Here is a 22,902-nt window from a genome sequence, read left to right as displayed (position 1 = left end):
CATAGTAAAAGGGGTAGTATAACTATAAATCTATGCATAACGACAGTACATTGGTGGGTACAAGGAGGGTTTTCCATCAATATCCAGATCAAGCATGTATTTTTCCATATGAAAGATAGAGAGAGAGAGAGCGGACCACGGCAGACCACCAATCAATAGAGTGCGATTATGATCATTGTGCCGACATCACGGATAACTTTAGTTGGGGGCTAGATGGTAGGCGTTAGAGTTTTGCAAATCAATCCAATCCCTCCAAATCACACAGTATCTATCAACATCAGCCGGTGAGATGGCAATCAGATGCTCCATCCTATTAAGGAGGGAGATCTCCGCAAACCATTCCTCCACAGTGGGTGGGTCTCTGCTTTTCCAGTGTCGTGGAATGACATTCTTAGCCGCCTGTATTAGGTAGCCTATTGATGACCTTTTATAACTACGTTTACTTATTGGTAACATTGATAAAAGGAGGACTTCTGGCGTATTAGGGATAGTCAAACCAGTTATTTTCTCAATCATGGGAACCACCTTTGCCCAAAATGCATTTATTATAGGGCATGCCCACCATATGTGTGACATTGTCCCTTCCCCCTCCCCACATCTCCAACATCTATCTGAGACCACTGGATACCATCTATGAAGGACTGCTGGTACCCGGTACCATCTAGAGATAATTTTGAAGGAGGTTTCCTGAGCTTTGGACCCTATTGAGGTTTTATGTGTTAGGAAGAAACATTTATCCCATTGTGAGTCAGAGAAGGACTTCCCCAGTTCCCTTTCCCATGCACCGCAGAATCCTGGCCTATTGTCAGTTACCTGGGCAATAAGGAGATTATACAGTAGGGAGATGGAGTGTGTAGGGGGTGGCAATGATAGGCTAAATTTTTCAAAGTTTGTGAGAGCTCTATGAAGATGTGTGCACTTCTTCACAGTTGAATAGAAGTGTTGTAACTGGCTATATTCAAAATTAGCCTTCGGGGAAGTGTCTCTTCCCTGTAACAAGTCATTGAGGGGGAGCAGCGAAGTATTGGAGATGACATGAGAAAATAATATCGGATGGGATTTATTTGAACCGAGAAATCTATTTGCAGATAGTCCTGGTGGGAAATCTGGATTATCTGAAATCGGGAGCAAGGGGCCCTGGGGGTCGATTGAGGATAAGCTTTTTTTTGGGGATCTCAAAGGCCAAAGCAGTGGCATAAGTACTATATGACATGAGGCCAAGAGAGGGGACAATTAAATGGGCGCACCATGGGAGAGTGGTAAGAGCCTTAGGACAAATGGATTGAGCTATTTTGACCCATAATTTCCCCTCCGAATGATGGAAGAAGTCCAGGATTCTAGCGTGTACTGCTGCCATGTAGTTCCTTCTACAATCCGGAAGGCTAAGGCCCCCCTTTTGTTTGTGTCTGATCAGAACGTCCCCCCGAATGCGTGGACGCTCACTTGCCCAGATAAATCTGCAAAAGCTACTGCGTAGTGTTTTCCAAAAATTTGAGGGAATTACCATGGGAATGGTTTGGAAGAGGTATAAGAGTTTAGGTAGGACGTTCATTTTTAGTATATTTTTTCTGCCGAACCAGGAAAAATCCATCACCGGCCAAGAAGTAAGATCGGGAGACGGTCTCTATGAAAACGAATTCCTAAGTATTTGATACGCTGTGAGGGCCAGGCAAAGGGAAAGTTGGACTGGATGGAATCCTGTATGGATTTGGGGAGGGAGACATCGAGGGCCTCAAACTTCGCTGCATTGATTTTAAAATTTGACCATGTACCAAAGTGATCTATTTCAGCCATAACAGCAGTGATGGATATATGTGGTTGAGTGATATATAATAGGACATCATCAGCAAATGCAGAGCACTTGTACCCGGTGCCTCCCACCTCAATCCCCCTAATATTGGGGTAATCGTGAATTGATGAGAGCAGGTGCTCCATCACTAGGATGTATAAGAGAGGGGACAGAGGACATCCCTGCCTTGTCCCATTGGTGATTATGAAAGGTGATGATAATGTTCCATTTATCTTCAGCCTAGCTGACGGATTGCGATATAGGGCCATGATTTTGGCTATAAAAGGGTCCCCTACCCCAAGCTTTTTAAGAGAATAATATATGGCGTGCCAGGAGACTCTATGGAATGCTTTCTCAGCATCCAACGAGAGTATCTAATTACAAATTTTTAACTGCATCTAGCCCAAGCAATACTTTGGGCCTAGTAGCAGTGTCTGCTAGTCAGCGGATTAACTCAGCTGTTAAGCAAGCTACACCACCTGTAATTTGGACACTTAATTTTTTCAAAGGAAATGGGTCGGGCCCCTGGGACACTCAGTGAAGAGCATCGGGGAGGCACCCCAAGGCACAGGGGCTGGGACTGGCGGTAGGACGCCTTGCGGTGGACCGCCAAGCTCGATTCTTATAAAAGCTTTTTAACTGCAGCAGCTTTAGTGGACGCTACTGGAGCTGGAATTACCACGTCTGCTGGCATGAGACTTGCCCTCCAATAGATCCTTGTAAAAGGATTTAAAGTGTACTCATTCAAATTAGAGAGACAATTTAAATTAAAAAGATTAGACCTGCCTCCACCGCAGTGGGGCTCGCTCGACCCACCAGCGGACAGGCACCAGTATTGGGAGAGGGGGGCTGGCCGTCAGGGTCCACCGCAGCTCTTGCACAAACCCGGCGACACGTAGGTCGCACGGGCAGGAACGGACTGGCCGTGTCGGCTTCGCACTTTTTTGGTTTTAGAAGGGCATGACATGCCTATATCTGTGTCTCCCCCTCCTTTTACTCCTCCACCTCTTTTCTTTTCGCATGACTATATATACTTGTCATTCTTCCATGTGTTAGTTGTGTCTTCTGAGCAGTTTGTCAGCTTTTGGACACCTTTGAAGTGTTTTCTATGTGTTTTCTATGTGTTTCTATGTGTTTTTGTTTGCCTGCCATTGGTTTTAATGGTGTTCGAAGGTGTTCGACGAACAGTTCGAAGAACAGTTCGGCGAACATATGGGTGTTCGACGAACCGAACCGAGCTCGAACACTACGGGGGTGGCTCAACACTACTCATCACTACTCAGCAGCTCCTCTCCCTTCTCTGCCAGTCTGAAGGGTAGACTGTGATGAGCATAGCGTCACGGGGTCTGATATAGACCCAATGACGCTATGCGGCCAGCCAATCACTGTAATGCCTCAACCAACATGGCTGAAGCATCGCAGTGAGTGGCAGGCAATCCCCGCATGTTTATTTGCTGCTAAAACAGCGCCACACATGCGGGGCAGGGACTCAAGCTCCCCCCCAAGCATCCTGGAGGTAATTGCCGAACATTTAGAGCAATGAGATGCTCGGGCGAGTACAGAGCAGAATCGAGCACGCTCGCTCATCATTAGTGGTCACTATAAAACAAATCCAAATCAGACATTTAGCAGATAGCTAATCAGGATAAAACAAGTGGTTACATGTTGTTGCAAAGACAATAAAACAAAGAAACAGTTTCTTTCAGGGCGATAGACCCTAATCTAAGCATGTATTTCTAAAGCCATTGTCTTTATAGTATATTGCTTCCTTTCCTCTAAAACATAGTATAGTAATTATTTTTATGTCATTGTCTAAGTATCCCTACTGTTGTTAATTAGTAGCTTTACCAGATTATATTGTGGGAAAGGCAGTATTCTGACTTAAAAATGTAATTGTCTTTTAAAGGGATAATTAAAGGGAACCTGTCACGTCCTAGCTGCACTCTAGACTGCCCCCATAGCGTTGTTCGTGATGCAATGTGCATCACTAACAAGCTGTTTTCATGAAAATTGGTGTAGCTATAATGATTTTATAACGTTTAGGCTAAGTGCTCACGATGCAGAAATGCTCCGGATTTTTCCTGAGCGTTTCTGCATCATCCTGGCAGAAAAAAACGCATGCAGATTTTACATGCGTTTTTCCTGCCAGGGACAAGCGTAAGTGAAGCGTTTTGATCATGCGATTTCGCATGCAGGTTGTCAAGCGCTTTCCAAGCGATTTTAGCATCACTTGGAAAGTGCTTGACAACTTGGTCACACTTTATAAATCCATGCAACCGGCATGGATTTTATATAGTGTGACCAAGTTAGTTAAAAAAAAATTAAAAATGGTAAAAACTAAAAAAAAAACATATACTCACCTTCCGATGGCCTCCGGTCTCCTTATCCGATGCGTCCGGTCTTCCCGGTCTCTCGCGGTTGTGTAAAAGGACCTTTCATGACATCATTTAGTCATGTGACAGGTCACGCGACCGCCGACGTCAGCGGTTGCGTGACCTGTCACATGACTAAATGACGTCATGGCAGGCCCTTTTAGACCATCGCGAGCTGCCGGGGAGCCAGGACGCAACACTATGGAGACCGGGGGTGAATATAATGTATATTTTTTATTTTAATTCTTTTTTTTTTTACAGGTACTATGGTACCCGGGTCTGGATGAGAGTCTCCTCTTCTCCAGACCCGGGTACCATCCGCACATTGAATCACTTAAAATCCGCATGTGCACATGTAGTCATGCGGATATTAAGTGATTCAATGCAAGTCAATGGCGGCGAAAACGCCACGATTACACAAAATAATTGGTAGTGCTGTAGATTTTTCCGCAATGATAATCCGCATCGGAAATTTCCGCAGAATGTGCACAGCACATGCGGATTATCATTGGGGAACATTGCAGACCTTCTACCAAGCGTTTTTTAAGTGTTTCTACAGCGGAATTGCCGCTGCGGAAAAGCTTAAAAATCGCATAGTGGGCACACAGCCAGAATATACTTAGATCTTACCTGCGTTTTCAGTCATAAGGGCGTGCTTGTCATATTCAATAATGGGTGGATTCACTCACTGCTGGCGCCGTTCATGTATTTGAATCCTGCTCTCGGCAAACGCTGATATTGTGGGGCGCAGGTCCACTTTTATATGTCCGGCCGCCTGTGCAGCCATGACGCTCTATGTTTCCGCCGCATGCGCAGTGAAGCTGCTAATCACACAGCCTCACTGCGCAGGCGGCCGGACATATACAAGTGCGTCTGCCCCCTACAATATCAGCGCTTGCCGGGAGCAGGATTCAAATACATGGGCAGCGCCAGCAGTGAGTGAATGATGCGCCCGCCCATTACTGAATATGACAAGCACGCCCCTATGACTGAAAGCGCAGGTAGGATCTAAGTATATTAAACGTTATAAAATCATTACAGCTGCACCAATTTTCAGGAAAACAGCTTGTTAGTCATGCACATTGCATCACTAACAACGCTATGGGGGCAGTCTAGAGGGCAGCTAGGACGTGACAGGTTCCCTTTAAAGGAATATCAACTATATAAGCTTATTAAAACTTATCATTTATCTCTTACAAAAAAGCAACTGGAAGAAATATTTCACCCTTATCTCCCAGGGTGCTTTGAGTTAAGTTACTATGCGGCAGAACAGAAAGAGGCATCATTGATGGATTGGAAATCCCGCTGTGTACGAAATTAAGTGTCTATGACAGCGGAGAAGGTTGACCAAGCAAAACACTCACTCCAGGTGATGGTGTCACTGTCAGAGACTGCATGATCCTGCTTTCCTTGAGGTAAAACCAAAAAATATAAGCCGGAGTATAAGTTGGTATACATGCAAAATACATTGTGGTCATTTAGCAGACAACACCTAAGATAGAAACAAAATGAGTATATACTCTGCTGTTAGTAAGTAAAAAGTAATAGTACATATAAATAACAAAGGGTACTTAATAAACACTGTTTTTGATAAAAAAAAAAGTGTAAAAGTCATTCCACCGTGACAAAGTGTACACCAGTCGGGATGGTCCTATCCTCTAATATTAAAACTTCACCTTGTGTTTGCTAACTATTCTATTTTATTTATATTCACTCTTACTTTTAACCTACATCAGGGTATATATTCATTTTCTTTCTATCTAAGATTTTTTATGCTAAATTGCCACAGTGTGAATATTCTTCTATATATTGCATGTATACCAACTAATTTTTTGGGTTTTGCTTTAGTTTCTTGTACTGTGTACAAACAGGCACTTAGCTCCCCCTTTTTGAGCTAAGCATTTAATTTATATAGTTTCCCATGGCTGGGTGTCTGAACAGTTGGGCTCCGGTCCTGCTCTGCCATCATCTAAATTGATGTCGTCACTCACAAGGTGAGGTTTTAATATTAAAGGATAGGATCATTTTGATTGCTGTACACCTTGTCGCAGCTGGATGGCTTTTACACTTTTTTTGATCAAAAACAGTGCTTACTATCCTATGTTATTTATATGTACTATTACTTTTTACATGCTAACAGCAGGGTATATGCTCATTTTGTTTATGATATTTTGCCTGATAAATGGCCACAGTGTGAACATGCTTCTATATATTGCATGTATACCAACTTATACTCCGGCTCATTTTTTTGGGTTGTGCTTTAGTACTCTGTATGAACAGGGATGTGCCTCCCCCTATTAGGATATCTAACAATGCTTCGGAGAAGGAGGAGGATTCGAAGTTAGAATATGACAAGCTGTAGATAATGATGATGACAAACAACAGGTATTTCCTGAGGATGCAGCCTGTCTACCAGAAAGACGAGTGCAAGGAGAAGGGGTAGGAGGACAACTTGAGCCTTGCTCATATTGCTCATGTTCTGATGTATATCCATATTTCTTAGACTATTTCAGTTGGTATATCCACGTTTTATTTTCCTCCTGCAGTTGTTACATTTTCTAAAAAAAAATTGTCAGCAATATTGAAAAAAAAATTTTTTTTAGCAATATTGTTGGCTTGCTTCTACTTGGAGAATTAAGAAAAATGTGGAATTGAAATTCAGTAGATGCAGCAGCTGCCTGCTGCACTACGATATAATCACTGTTGGGATCAATCACTGCTACCAGTTCTCTCTTTCACTCTGTCTTTCTCTCTCCTTATCAATTGAAACTGCATTTTTTTTCATTTCTTCATTACTGCTGTTGAGTAACACACTAATAGTAGAATTCATCCACTGTTTTATGGATTTCTCTCCCATCTTTATTTTTATGCTGTGAGCTGTCCTCTTACTATTCAGATTCACACAACAAATGGATGCTGGATTTCCTTCTTTTGCTTTCATATGGGCTATGATACTTTCTCCTGATCGGCTATGCTATACCATGTGATATAATAGCAGCAAGACATTATATGGAAGCCCAACCAGTATGACCTGAGGTAATTTGAGCCTTCTTTGGCTAATACAATCTTATTCATTTTGTAAAATGACAATGGGTATTTTTGGTGATTCCCCTAAAGCAAATTGCAGATTGTTCAATTTCACTGAGGATCCAGTGAATTCCCAAAAATATGACATGAATTTTATTCGCAATAAATTGATTTATTTGTCACAGTTTGTATAGAACCATGAAATTATGTTTTTTTTTTAAAAAGTGGTAATCTAGCATCACAAATTTATCGATATTTTGAATAAAGAGAAAGGGTAAGGAATAGTGTTGAGCGAGCATGCTTGACACTGCTCGGTACTCGCCCGAGCATCTCACTACTCGGGATGTTCGGCTAGCACTGAGCATTTTCGGGTTACTCGGGCGGGAGCTCGGGTCTCCGCCCTGCATGTTTGTTGCTCTTTACAGAGCCAATGAACATGCAGCGATTGCCAGCCAGTGACTGTAATGCCGCAGCCATGTTGGTTGTGGGCATTACAGTGATTGGCTGGCTGCACAGCGTCACCTCGAGTATTTAAAACCGGGCGCCGCCATCTTGGACACAGTCACTCGGGATCAGACAGTGTAGGGTGAGTGTTGCTGAGCTAGGGAGAGATTTAAACTGCGAAATAGGTAGTGTAGGGTCTCTAAAGCCTGCAAAATCAAACAAACAGTCCTTCTGAGTAGTGTTGAGCAAGCATTAAATGCTCGGGTGCTCAAAGCTCGGGCCGAACTCGCCGTGATACTCTGGTGCTCGACCCGAGCAATGAGCCCAATGTTAGTGACGCGCCCCCTGGGCCATATTCTTTAGGGGAATACCCGGAGCCGGATCAGATGGGGGTTGTAGTCTCCGAGTGGCTGTGACCCGGTCCGTGCCCAGGGCGTCAAGCTCAGTGTGTGGCAGTCCTATGATGTTACTGGATGTTCTTTATGTCGACTACGCCACCCGTTGAATTGCGGTCACTACGGCCGCCGCTGCAGCAGGGTCCGCTGAGGCTGATGGTGTTTGTGCAGCTTCGGTAGTATAACCCCCAACGGGAGGGGTATAGCCTCAGGGGGTCAGGTGCAGAGGATGGTGGTTGTGGAAGTGCAGGGATGATGGTAATCAGAGACAGAGTCGGGTTGTGCAGTTCAGGGTTCTTTACTTACTGCAGATGTTCCGGTCACTCCGGCCTTGAGTGACCACCCGAGCCGCGCTGCGTCCACCAGGTCCTGGACTCGGCCAACCCCCAAGTAGTTCTGGAGCGTGGTTCTGAGCTCCCGTTCTGACCTGTCCTCGTCTCTGGCCTTCCCCACCAGGGATCCACCTATGTCCGGCTCCCTCGGGCCTCTTGTTGGCGAACCCTTGCCTCTGGGTTCCCTGACCCTATGCGTGGTCTGCCTTCCGGGTGGATTTGGTGGGTGGCCGTGGCAGATGCTGCCCACGGCCTCCGGTCTCTGGCTGAGGTATGCTGTAGCCCCCACCAGTTTGGGATCCGGTACCCTGTTGCCAACTCTTCACCCTGTGATTATATTTGGGCTCTCAGAGTTCCTTCTTTCTCCCCCTCTGGGTCTTTCTTTCTCTCCTCTCTCACTCTGGGCCTTGGGGCTGCTCTGCTCTTCTGCTCTCCTCCTCTGACTTCTCTGCAAAGACTGGCTGACTGACTGACTGACTGACTGACCCTGATCTTAGATGGTGCCCACCTTAAATACTCCCTCTATGTGTGAGCTCAGGTGACCAGCACCCAATGAGCTCCTAACTTTACCCAGGCTGCTCCCCCTATCTGCCCCTACACTACTGGGATGTACCACCCCCCTCCCACTCCAGCCAGGAACAGACTCGGTCGTACCTGCACATTTCTAAGTGGGAGTACCGTTGGTCTGCTCCTCGGAAATGGGATGTGTGTAGTGCATGCAGCTTTCTGAGCTCAGTTCCACACTCCATCCTTACCCGGGAGTGGAATATCACACCTCTGGGTTGAGGTGCAATACCCCTGTAGCAGCCGAATCCTCAGGGTGCTACATTAGTCTATGGGAGACCCGAGCATTTTTGCGGCGGCACCCCCGGCAGTCTTTTAAAAGCCTAACAAGTGCCCAAAACGATAGTGACAGTGCTCAAATTACATGGGGACAGCATGGGGATCGCCCCAGGAAGCATTTCTGACCCCCGGTCACTGCTGTCAACAACGTGGTCAGAGGTATTAATCCACTTTTAAGGGCTCACAATAAAATGTTCAAAAACGAAACTGAAACTGCTTCCCTGTGAAATATGTTAAGGAAGTTCCTTTCCAGGGTAAAGACTTGTGTATAAGGTAAAATAAATAACCCCCAAAAAAATACTCCTCCACACCATGGGCTATGTTCCCAAGTAGCATTTTTTATGCGTTTTTGCACTTTTGTATTGCTTTCAACCGTGACAAATGTATTCACCGGGAAATGTCATTTCAAAATTTTACAACCTTATCTTGCCATGTGCTGTTTGACACATGCATACAGTGCTGAAAAGACATGAGAACAGCATGGGGAAGACCCCTGGAAGCATCTCTGACACCCAGGTCACTGTCTAAAAGTGTGCCCATCAGAAGTGATCCTTGCCGCATCAGAAGATGCAGACTTGCAACTATCCCCGTGCAAATCCTTGTCCCAGGGCAGTGTTCAATTGTGTTCAATTGTACCTCCCCCATTCCTTGCAATGCAAGCGCAAATATGCAGCCAACCACACACCCGCAGGCTGCAATACTATACTGCTAGCTTGCACTTGAAATGGGGCCTTTTAGTTTGGAGGAGGCCGAAGCTGGCCACTACCTCATGGCTGCGTCAGCGGCGAGGACTCCATACTCAGTCCCCAGCTGCCACTATTTGTCCCTGGGAACCTTCCCCACAATTTTTTTAGCCTGGCCTGCTTTAGGGCAGCATTGGACAAGCCCACCAGACAACCAGAGACTCCTCCGGTTGGCCCTGGCTTCTCGATCAGAGGAGCTGAGAGTACCAAGGCAAGGAGCATGATGTTGATGATAGAAGTTAGCATCTGCTTAGTTTTCTTTTAATGCAAGCGTAAGTGTGCAGTCTGCCACCCACCCACCCCCAGGCTGCAATGCCATACTGCTAGCTTGCACTTGAAATGGGGCCTTTTAGATTGGAGGAGGTCGAAGCTGGCCACTACCTCATGGCTGCTTCGGCAGCGAGGTATCCATACTCAGTCCCCAGCCACCCAGAGGCCGGGTGTCCACGTTCGGTCCCCAGCCGCCAGGGGGCGGCCGGGTGTCCATACTCAGTCCCCAGCCGCCACGCGGCCGGGTGTCCACACACGGTCCCCAGCCGCCTGGGGGCGGCAGGGTGTCCATAAACGGTCCCCAGCCGCCCCTATTTCTCCTGTCACCTTCCCACACACTTTTCTTAGCCTGGCCTGCTTTAGGGCAGCATTGGACGAGAGAACCAAACTCCTCCGGTGGGCCCTGGCTTCTCCATCAGGGGAGTTGAGAGTGCCAAGGTGAGGAGCATGATGATGATGATAGAAGTTGGCATCTGCTTTGTTTTGTTGTAATGCAAACGCATGTATGTAGTAGCGGCTAGGCCTGAGGTGTTCAGCGTTTTGGCGCATATCCTACCTTCTCCGAGGATTGCTGGATGTTTTCCTGCTACTATCCCAGTTCTATGACTCCTGTTAAAACAAAGCTTCAGGTGATAAATGATGGATGAGGCGGTGGCAATGGAGAAAGAGCAGGAGGAACAGGGACCATTCACATCAATATCAGGCCAGTCAACCACATATGTCTTATAGGATATGTTTCTGTAACAAAAGGAGCGGTTCGGCTACACAGTTATAGGGCATACAGTGAGTGCAATGCCTACCAAAAATTTTGAGGCACTCCAATGCCTCTTGGAAATGACATGGAGGTCAGAGGGCCTTAACTAAACCGTTTTTTTTCATTTATAGCAACTGGGTCTCCTGTACACTGTTGGCCTAAGCAGTGAATGGAAGGTTTTCCAAAAATTATGAGGAACTGCAATGCCCCTTGAAACAGACGTGGATTACAGCGTACTAAAAACCTTCTACCCATTATTGGGGAGTGAGTCTCCCTTAGTTTTCGCCTTTGCATTGAAAAGCAAAAGCTGACTAAAATTAGGAGGAAATGCAATGCCCGTAGGAAGAGTCGTGGAGGTTAGAGATAATTAAAAACAACATTTCAATGCCCCTTGGAAGAGCTGTGGAGTTCAGAGTGGTTTAAGAAGACGCTTTTAATGCCCCGTTGAAGAGACGTGGAGGTCACAGTAGCTTAACAAGACGGTTTTGATGCCCATGGCAAAAGTGGTGGAGGTCGCAGTAGCTTAACAAGACGGTTTTAATGCCCCTTGGAAAAGTGGTGGAGGTCACAGTAGCTTAACAAGACAGTTTTAATGCCCCTCGAAAGAGATGTGAAGGTCACAGAAGCTTATCAAGACGGTTTTAATGCCCATCGGAAGAGACGTGGAGGTCACAGTAGCTTAACAAGACGGTTTTAATGCCCCTCGGAAGAGACGTGGAGGTCACAGTAGCTTAACAAGATGGTTTTAATGCCCCTCAGAAGAGACGTGGAGGTCCCAGTAGCTTAACAAGATGGTTTGAATGCCTCTTGGTAGAGACGTGAAGGTCCCAGTAGCTTAACAAGATGGTTTTAATGCCCCTTAAAAGAGCTATACAGTACAGCATCTTAAAAACATTATTCCCATTATTGGGGAGTGGGTCTCCCATAGTCTTTGCTTATGCCTTCCAAGCAAAAGCTGCCAAAAATTAGGACAGAGGAACTTGCAATGCCCCTTACAAGAGCCATGCAGTACAGCATATTACAAACATTATTCCTATTATTGGGGAGTGGGTCTCCCATAGTCTTTGCTTATGCCTTCCAAGAAAAATCTGCCCAAAATTAGGACGGAGGAACTTGCAATGCCCCTTACAAGAGCCATGCAGTACAGCATATTACAAACATTATAGCCATTATTGGGGAGTGGGTCTCCCATAGTCTTTGCTTATGCCATACAAGCAAAAGCTGCCAAAAATTAGGAGGAAATGCAATGCCCGTTCGAAGAGTCGTGGAGGTTAGAGTTAATTAAAAACAACATTTCAATGCCCCTTGAAAGAGCTGTTGAGTTCAGATTGGTTTAACAAGACGCTTTTAATTCCCCTCGGAAGAGATGTGGAGATCCCAGTAGCTTAACAAGACAGTTTTAGTGCCCCTTGGAAAAATGGTGGAGGTCGCAGTAGCTTAACAAGACGGTTTTAATGCCCCTTGGAAAAGTGGTGGAGGTTACAGTAGCTTAACAAGATGGTTTTAATGCCCCTTGGAAAAGTGGTGGAGGTAACAGTAGATTAACAAGACGGTTTTAATGCCCCTCGAAAGAGACGTGGAGGTCACAGTAGCTTAACAAGACAGTTTTAATGCCCCTCGGAAGAGACATGGAGGTCACAGTGGCTTAACAAGATGGTTTTAATGCCCCTCGGAAGAGACGTGGAGGTCCCAGTAGCTTAACAAGACGGTTTAAATGCCCCTTGGAAAAGTGGTGGAGGTCACAGTAGCTTAACAAGACGGTTTTAATGCCCCTCAGAAGAGACGTGGAGGTCACAGTAGCTTAACAAGACGGTTTTAATGCCCCTTGGAAAAGTGGTGGAGGTCACAGTAGCTTAACAAGACGGTTTTAATGCCCCTTGGAAAAGTGGTTGAGGTCACAGTAGCTTAACAAGACGGTTTTAATGCCCCTTGGAAAAGTGATGGAGGTCACAGTAGCTTAACAAGACGGTTTAAATGCCCCTTGGAATAGACGTGGAGGTCACAGTAGCTTAACAAGATGGTTTTAATGCCCCCCGGAAGAGACGTGGAGGTCACAGTAGCTTAACAGACAGTTTTAATGCCACTCGGAAGAGACGTGGAGGTCCCAGTAGCTTAACAAGACGGTTTTAATGCCCCTTGGAAAAATGGTGGAGGTCGCAGTAACTTAACAAGACGGTTTTAATGCCCCTTACAAGAGCCATACAGTACAGTATCTTAAAAATATTATTCCCATTATTGGGGAGTGGGTCTCCCACAGTCTTGCTTATGCCTTCCAAGCAAAAGCTGACAAAAATTAGGACGGAGGAACTTTCAATAATGGCAACATGGACCACGGTTACCCTGGTGGTATAGTTGTGGTGGAGGCTGAGGATAAGGAGAAGAACATAAAACAGCCGAAATGAGGAAGCATATACCCATGTGTGGGTGTGAAGCGGTGCATGGGAATACACCTCCCGAAATAACACAGTGGATTTGACTTTATGTTACTCTGCTGTCATTTGGTGGTGATGAGAAGTCTGGCCCAATCCAGCCCTTGTTCCATTTTGATAAGGATCAGCTTGTCAGCATTGTCAGTTGACAGGCGAGTGCACTTATCTGTTATAATTCCCCCAGCGGCACTAAAAGCACGCTCCGATAAAACGCTAGCGGCAGGGCAGGCCAGGACCTCCAAGGTGTACAGAGTGAGTTCATTCCAAGTGTCCAGCTTGGATACCCAATAATTAAAAGGCACAGAGGAATCACGGAGGACGCTGGTACGGTCGGCAAGGTACTCCCTCACCATCTTTTGAAACTTTCCACTCCTTGTGAGAGTACCCCGCGCCTCAGGGTCTGTCCGAAGGGAGGGTCTGAGAAAACTGTCCCAGAACGTTGACAGTGTTACCCTGCCTCTGCTGGATTGGAGTTGCGTCTCTCTCGCATGTATGCCTTGGTTGGGCAACGAACTGTGACCTCTGCCGCTAGAGTGTTCAGATGGGAATTTTTTTAACAGTTCTGCAGCAAGGGCCTTCTGGTACTGCCCCATTTTTGTAGACCTCTCCACATCAGGAATAAGAGAGTGAAAGTTCTCCTTGTAGCGGGGGTCTAAAAGTGTCACCAACCAGTAATGACTGTCACCCAACATTTTGACAATGTGAGGGTCACGGTTAAGGCAGCGTAACATAAAGTCAGCCATGCGTGCCAGACTGGTAACGGGCAAGACTTCCATGTCCTCACCAAGATGACGACTGACTATGTCCTCCTCCTCCTCCCTCCTGTCCTCAGGCCACCCACGCTGAACCGACGGTATGACAGTTGTACAGGTACTACTGTCTACAGCGCATGATACAAGCTCCTGTTCTTCCTCCTCCTCCTCCTCCTTTCCCTCATTGTCCCCCAATTGCACATTGGGATGAGATAAGGCTGGGCTGGGTGTAATCGACTGCTACGGCTTCTTGATCCATCTCATCATACTCTGGCTGCAATGCCTCCTCTTTAATTCTCTGCACAGAGCGTTGCAAAAGACAGTCAAGTGGAATGCTGACGCTAATGATGGCGTCATCGCCACTCACCATCTTGGTGGACTCCTCAAAGTTTGTCAAGATGGTACATATGTCAGACATCCAGGTCCACTCCTGAGGTCTTATGTGTGGAGTCTGACCTGAATATTGACGGCCTTGTTGCAGCTGGTACTCCACAACTGCTCTCTTCTGCTCACAAATCCTTTGCAACATGTGGAGGGTAGAGTTCCAATGTGTGGGGACATCACACACCAGTCGGTGTGACGGAAGCTGCAAACGCTGCTGCAACACAGCAAGGCCGGCGGAAGCTGTAGCCGACTTGCGAAAATGAACTGACAGGCGGCGTACTTTGACGAGCAGATCTGGCAACTCGGGGTACGATTTAAGAAACCGCTGAACCACGAGGTTAAGCACACGAGCCAGGCATGGTACGTGTGTGATCTCGCCTCGCCTCAGAGCCGCAACCAGGTTACGGCCATTGTCACACACGACCATGCCTGGATGTAGGTTCAGTGGTCTCAGCCACAGATCTGTCTGCTCTTTCACAGCTGTCCACAACTCACAAGCAGTGTGAGGTTTCTCACCTAAGCTTATGAGTTTCAGCACAGCCTGTTGCCACTTGGCTGAGGCAGTACTGCAGTGCTAACAGCTTGTAACTGATGTCGTGATATCTGAGATGGAGGCTGAACATGAGGAGGAGGATGATGCGCAGGAGCTGTACACTGTGGGGGCAACTCTGACTGACATAGGGCCCGCAATCCTCGGTGTGGGGAGGATGTGTTCCGTCCCAAGGTCCGACTGGGTCCCGGCTTCCACTATGTTTACCCAGTGTGCCATCAGGGAGATGTACCGTCCCTGGCCACAAGCACTTGTCCACGTGTCCGCTGTCATGTGGACTCTCCCAGTAACTGTGTTGTTGAGGGCACGGCAGATGTATTGGGACACGTGCTTGTGTAGTGCTGGGATGGCACACCGGGCAAAATAGTTTTGTCTGGGGACCGAGTACCGAGGGACTGCCACCGCCATAAGGTTGCAGAAGGATTCCGTCTCCACCAACCTAAAAGGCAGCATTTCCAACGCAAGCAGTCGTGAAATGTGCGAATTTAGGACTGTGGCCTGTGGGGCGTAAGTTGCGAATTTCCGCTTTCGTTGAAAGGTCTGGGATATGGACAATTGAACGCTGCAGTGGGACGTGGACGTGGACGTGGACGTTGATGCTGTTTCTTGAGAAACTGCCATAAGAAGTGAAGACTGAGAGGAGGGGGCATCTTTGCATGCAGTATGGACAGGGGATTGCCTTGAACACACAACACGGGGTTCTATTGCACGCACAACACCAGAAGAAGCAGTGGTGACACCCGCTGACACTGGTCGTGGACCCTGGGGTTCGCCCCACAAAGTCTGGTGCTTTGCTGCATGTGCCTGATCATGCTGATGGTGGTCAGGCTGGTAGTTTTGTCACCCCTGCTGATGCTGGCATGGCAGGTGGTACAACTGGCCTTTTTGGGGATATCAGCAGAGTCTTTAAAAAAATTCCAGACTCTGGAAGACCTACAGGTTGTACTGGCAATGTCCCTCGTGTTGGTGTTACGGGGAACTGTTGCCTGTCTTCTGTATGTGGCCACCACACTACTTCTTCCTGCCTGTTGGGGTACTCTGCCTCCCTCACCCTGTTTGCTTCTGGCCTCGCTCTGCATGTCCTCCTGCCACGTTGGGTCAGTTACTAGATCATCCACCACTTCCTCCTCTTCCATTTGCCCTCCACGATCCTCCTCCTCACTTCCTGGCAATTGTGTCTCGTCATCGTCCACCTCTTGTGACAAATTGCCAGCGTCGAATTCCTGTGGCCGTGGCTGTTCAAATATTTGGGCATCGCTACATGGGAACTCCTCTTCCACCACTTCAAGCGGAACAGGCGAGGGTCACAAATCTGGAAATGGACCAGTGAGCAGCTCTTCAGAGTGTCCTAGTGTGGGATCAGTTGCTGTCTGATGGCACTCGGCATGGTGGGAGGAAGGAGCATCAGAGTGAGGAGGAGTATGCGGTCGAGACTCACAGCTACTAAGATTTGACCGTGTGGAAGACAGACCGGAGGTGGTGGTGCCCAGGTAACTGGAAGTATTATCTGCTATCCAATTATTAACCTGCTCACACTGATCAATTCGCAATACTGGTGTTGTTCTGTGCTTCCCTAGTAATTTGGTCAAGAAGTGGGAGCGAGAAGATGTGGCTGTTGGTTTTGGCACATTTTCTCCTTGGCCACAGCCCCGTCCTCTGCACGCACCATCAGCAGAACGCCCAGTTCCACATCCCTTGCCATGCGTAAAATAGCTTACACCCGCACTATCAATGGAAAAAGGGTAATAAAAAGTAGATTAGAACCGTGGAAGAGGAAAACCACAGTTCTATTTCTCTGGCCTACACCCGACTCTTTTAAACAATCAGGGAGAAACTATTACTGTTTTTCTGTGCGGAAAAAATAACAAAAGCAGGATAATAGAGATTTTTTACCGTGGAACAGCAAAACCACAGTTATAATTTACTGGTGTATACCAGACTTTTTTAAATATATATATTTGCGGCTGAACAGTGAGCGACACACTCAAACTGTTTTTTTTTTAGATACAAATGGCCCAAAAGTGGATAATACAGAGGTTTGAACCGTGGAACTGCAAAACCACACTTCTCTTTCTCTGGCCTACACCAGACTATTTTCAACAGATATATTTGTGTCTGAACAATCAGGGAGACACTAATAGTTTTTTTTTTTTACGGCAAAAAATGCCAAAAGCAGGATAATAGAGATTTTTACCGTGGAACAGCAAAACCACAGTTATAATTTACTGGTGTATACCAGACTTTTTTAAATATATATATTTGCGGCTGAACAGTGAGCGACACACTCAAACTGTGTTTTTTTAGATACAAATGGCCCAAAAGTGGATAATACAGAGGTTTGAACAGTGGAACTGCAAAACCACACTTCTGTTTCTCTGGCCTACACCAGACTATTTTCAACAGATATATGTGTGTCTGAACTGTCACAGACACACTTTTTTTTTGGGGGGGGGGGGGACACCAAAAAGTTAATAAGACGGGTATTTGTACATTGTGAAGGAGGTTAAAAAAGAGGATGTAGATGAAAAAAAAAGTTTTTTCCTGGCCCCCGAGACCTGGAGCTAAGTCCAGCAATTTCAGCAACAGGAGCACACAGGACTGTAATGCAGTGTTTGCTGGTATAACCACTGCGTCTCCTATGCAGCCTCCCTGCCTGCCTGCCTGCCTGATATCTGGGATGGATATTAGTCCTGAGAAGGACTGTTTGTTTGATCTGGCAGCCTTCACAGACCCTACACTAACTATTTCGCAGTATATATCTCTCCCTAAATCAGCAGCGCTGTCCCTACACTGTCTGATTCCAGCCGTCTGTGTCCAAGATGGCGGCGCCCGGTTTTAAATACTCGAGGTGACGCTGTGCGGCCAGCCAATCAATGTAATGCCCACAACCAACATGGCTGCGGCATTACAGTGACTGGCTGGCAATCCCTGCATGTTCATTGGCTCTGTAAAGAGCGCCAAACATGCAGGGCAGAGACCCGAGCTCCCGCCTGAATAACCTGAAAATGCTCGGTGCTTGCCGAACATCCCGAGAAGCGTGATGCTCGAGCGAGTACCGAGCAGTGTCGAGCATGTTCGCTCAACACTACTTCTGAGGACTAATATCCATCCCAGATATCAGGTAGGCAGGCAGGCTGTATAGGAGATGCAGTGGTTATACCAACAAACACTGTATTACAGTCCTGTGTGCTGCTGCTGCTCTAATTGCTAGACTTAGCCCCAGGTCTCAGGGGCCAGGAAAAATCCATTTTATTTCATCTAAATCCTCTTTTTTTTCCCTCAGTCAGACTGTCCAAATACCCGTTTAATTAACATTTTGGTATTCCCCCCGCCCAAAAAAAAAAAAATTGAGTGTGTCTGTGAGTGTTCAGACACAAATATTTCTGTTTAAAAGAGTACTAGAACTGTGGTTTTGCATCTCCACGGTTCAAATCTCTGTATTATCCACTTTTTTTTTTGCCTTTTTTCCATAAAAAAAACTGTTTGAGTGTCTCGCTGACTGTTAAGACACAAATATATCTATTTAAAAAAGTCTAGTACACGCCAGGAAATTAGAACTGTGGTTTTCCTCTTCCATGGTTAAAATCTGGGTGTTATCCACCTTTTTGCCTTTTTTCCAAAAAAAACCCACAGTTTGAGTCTCGCTGACTGTTCAGACACAAATATATCTGCATAAAAGATTCTGGGGTAGACCAGAGAACTAGAACTGTGGTTTTCCTCTTCCATGGTTCAAATCTGGGTGTAATCCACCTTTCTGCCTTTTTTACATTAAAAAAAACAGTTTGAGTGTCTCGCTGACTGTTCAGACACAAATATATCAGTTTAAAAGATTCTGGTTTAGGCCAGAGAAATAGAACTGTGGTTTTCTTCTTCCATGCTTCTAATCTCCTTTTTATTACCCTTTTGGCATTAATAGTGCGAGTGTAAGCTATTTTACTTCATTTACAATGGGCAAGGCGCGTGGCAAGGGACGTGGAACTGGACGTTCTGGTGATGGTGCGTGCAGAGGAGAGGGCCGTGGCCAAGGTGAAAATGTGCCACAACTAACAGCCACAGCTTCTCGCTTCCAGTTCTTTACCGAATTACTAGGGAAGCACACAACAGCATCACTATTGCCAATTGATCAGTGTGTACAGGTTATTAATTGGATAGCAGATAATGCTTCCAGTCACCTGGGCACCACCTCCTCCGGTCTGTCTTCCAGACGGTCAAGTCTTAGTAGCCGTGAGTCTCGACCGCATACTCCTCCTCACCCTGATGCTCCTTCCTCCCACCATGCCGAGTGTCATCAGACAGCAACTGATCCCACACTTGGACACTCTGAAGAGCTGTTCACTAGTCCATTTCCATATTTGGGCCCCTAACCTGGTCTGCTCGAAGTGGTGGAAGAGGAGATCCCATGTAGCGATGGCCAAATATTTGAACATCCACGGCCACAGGAAGGCGACGCTGGCAATTTGTCACAAGAGGTGGACGATGACGAGACACAATTGCCACAAAGAGAGGAGGAGGACAGTGGTGCGGAAGTGGAAGAGGAGGAGGTGGTGGATGATCTAGTAACTGACCCAACGTGGCATGAGGACATGCAGAGCGAGGCCAGAAGCACACAGGGGGAGGGAGGCAGAGTACCCCAAAAGGCAGGAAGAAGCAGTGTGGTGGCCGCAGACAGAAGGCGGGTAACCGTTCCCCGTAACACCAACACGAGGGAAGTTGCCAGTACAACCTGTAGGTCTTCCAGAGTCTGGAAATTATTTAAAGACTCTGCTGATAACCCCAAAAATGCCATTTGTACCACCTGCCAGGCCAGCATCAGCAGGGGTGACAAAACTACCAGCCTGACCACCACCAGCATGATCAGGCACATGGCAGCAAAGCACCCGACTTTGTGGGGCGAATCCCAGGGTCCACGACCACTGTCAGCGGGTGCCACCATTGCTTCTTCCGCTGTTATGCGTCTAAGAGAACCCACTGTTGTGCGTGCAAGGCAATCCCCTGTCCATACTGCATGCAAAGATGCCCCCTCCTCTCATTCTTCACTTGTTATGGCAGTTTCTCAAGAAACAGCATCAACATCCACGTCCACAGCCCACTGCAGCATTCAATTGTCCATATCCCAGACCTTTGAACGAAAGCGCAAATTCGCAGCCAATGCCCCACAGGCCACAGTCCTAAATTCGCACATTTCCGACTGCTTGCGTTGGAAATGCTGCCTTTTAGGCTGGTGGAGACGGAATCCTTCCGCAACCTTATGGTGGTGGCCGTCCCTCGGTACTCGGTCCCCAGACAAAACTATTTTGCCCGATGTGCCATCCCCGCACTACACAAGCACGTGTCCCAAAACATCTGCCGTGCCCTCAACAACGCAGTTACTGGGAGAGTCCACCTGACAACTAACACGTGGACAAGTGCTTGTGGCCAGGGATGGTACATCTCCCTGACGGCACACTGGGTAATCATAGTGGAAGCCGGGACCCAGTCAGACCTTGGGACAGACAGAGCACATCCTCCCCACACCGAGGATTGCGGGCCCTATGTCAGTCAGAGTTGCCCCCACGGTGTACAGCTCCTGCACATCATCCTCCTCCTCCTCATGTTCAGCCTTCATCTCAGATATCACCACATCAGTTACAAGCTGGAAGCACTGCAGTACTGTCTCCGCCAAGCGGCAACAGGCTGTGCTGAAACTCATAAGCTTAGGTGATAAACCTCACACTGCTTGTGAGTTGTGGACAGCTGTGAAAGAGCAGGCAGATCTGTGACTTGAGACCGCTGAACCTACATCCAGGCATGGTCATGTGTGACAATGGCCGTAACCTGGTGGAGGCTCTGAGGTGAGGCGAGATCACACACGTACCAGGCTTGGCTCATGTGCTTAATGTCGTGGTTCAGCGGTTTCTTAAATCGTACCCTGAGTTGCCAGATCTGCTCGTCAAAGTACGTCGCCTGTCAGCTCACTTTCAGAAGTCGGCTACAGCTTCCGCTGCCCTTGCTGTGTTCCAGCAGCATTTGCAGTTTCCGGCACACCGACTGGTGTGTGATGTCCCCACATGTTGGAACTCTACCCTCCACATGTTGCCAAGGATTTGTGAGCAGAAGAGAGCAGTTGTGGAGTACCCGCTGCAACAAGGCCGTCGATATTCAGGTCAGACTCCACACATAAGACCTCAGGAGTGGACCTGGATGTCTGACATACAGTGGTGGCCAAAAGTATTGGCACCCCTGCAATTCTGTCAGATAATACTCAGTTTCTTCCTGAAAATTATTGCAATCACAAATTCTTTGGTATTATTATCTTCATTTAATTTGTCTTCAATGAAAAAACACAAAAAGAATTGTCCTAAAGCCAAATTGGATATAATTCCACACCAAACCTAAAAAGGGGGTGGACAAAAGTATTGGCACTGTTTGAAAAATCATGTGATGCTTCTCTATTTCGTGTAATTAACAGCACCTGTAACTGACCTGTGGCACCTAACAGGTGTTGGCAATAACTAAATCACACTTCCAGCCAGTTAACATTGATTAAAGTTGACTCAACTTCTGTCCTGTGTCCTTGTGTGTACCACATTGAGCATGGAGAAAAGAAAGAAGACCAAAGAACTGTCTGAGGACTTGAGAAAACAAATTGTGAGGAAGCATGAGCAATCTCAAGGCTACAAGTCCATCTCCAAAGACCTGAATGTTCCTGTGTCTTCCGTGCGCAGCGTCATCAAGAAGTTTAAAGCCTATGGCACTGTAGCTAACCTCCCTAGATGTGGACGGAAAAGAAAAATTGACAAGAGATTTCAACGCAAGATTTTGCGGATGGTGGATAAAGAACCTCGACTAACATCCAAACAAGTTCAATCTACCCTGCAGTCCGAGGGTACAACAGTGTCAACCCGTACTATCCGTCGACATCTGAATGAAAAGGGACTGTATGGTAGGATACCCAGGAAGACCCCACTTCTTGCCCCGAGACATAAAAAATCCAGGCTGGAGTTTGCCAAAACTTACCTGAGAAAGCCTAAAACATTTTGGAAGAATGTTCTCTGGTCAGATGAGATAAAAGTAGAGATTTTTGGGAAAAAGCATCAACATAGAGTGTACAGGAAAAAAAAAGAGGCATTCAAAGAAAAGAACACGGTCCCTACAGTCAAACATGGCGGAGGTTCCCTGATGTTTTGGGGTCGCTTAGCTGCCTCTGGCACTGGACTGCTTGACCGTGTGCATGGCATTATGAAGTCTGATGACTACCAACAAATTTTGCAGCATAACGTAGGGCCCAGTGTGAGAAAACTGGGTCTCCCTCAGAGGTCATGGGTCTTCCAGCAGGACAATGACCCAAAACACACTTCCAAAAGCACTATAAAATGGTTTGAGAGAAAGCACTGGAGACTTCTAAGGTGGCCAGCAATGAGTCCAGACCTGAATCCCATAGAACACCTGTGGAGAGATCTCAAAATGGCAGTTTGGAGAAGGCACCCTTCAAATATCAGGGACCTGGAGCAGTTTGCCAAAGAAGAATGGTCTACAATTCCAGCAGAGCATTGTAAGAAACTCATTGATGGTTACTGGAAGCGGTTGTTCGCAGTTATTTTGGCTAAAGGTTGTGCAACCAAGTATTAGGCTGAGGGTGCCAATACTTTTGTCTGGCCCATTTTTGGAGTTTTGTGTGAAATGATCAATGATTTGATTTTTGCTTCATTCTCTTTTGTGTTTTTTCCTTGCAAGCAAATTAAATGTAGATAATAATACCAAAGAATTTGTGATTGCAATCATTTTCAGGAAGAAACTGAGTATTATCTGACAGAATTGCAGGGGTGCCAATACTTTTGG

The sequence above is a fragment of the Phyllobates terribilis genome, unplaced genomic scaffold (assembly GCF_046119375.1).
Source record: "Phyllobates terribilis strain yellow unplaced genomic scaffold, ASM4611937v1 Scaffold_11__3_contigs__length_659146591, whole genome shotgun sequence".
In the NCBI taxonomy this organism is placed as follows: Eukaryota; Metazoa; Chordata; class Amphibia; order Anura; family Dendrobatidae; genus Phyllobates; species Phyllobates terribilis.
The sequence above is the reverse complement of the archived record's forward strand: the minus strand, read 5'-3'. Positions refer to the sequence as shown.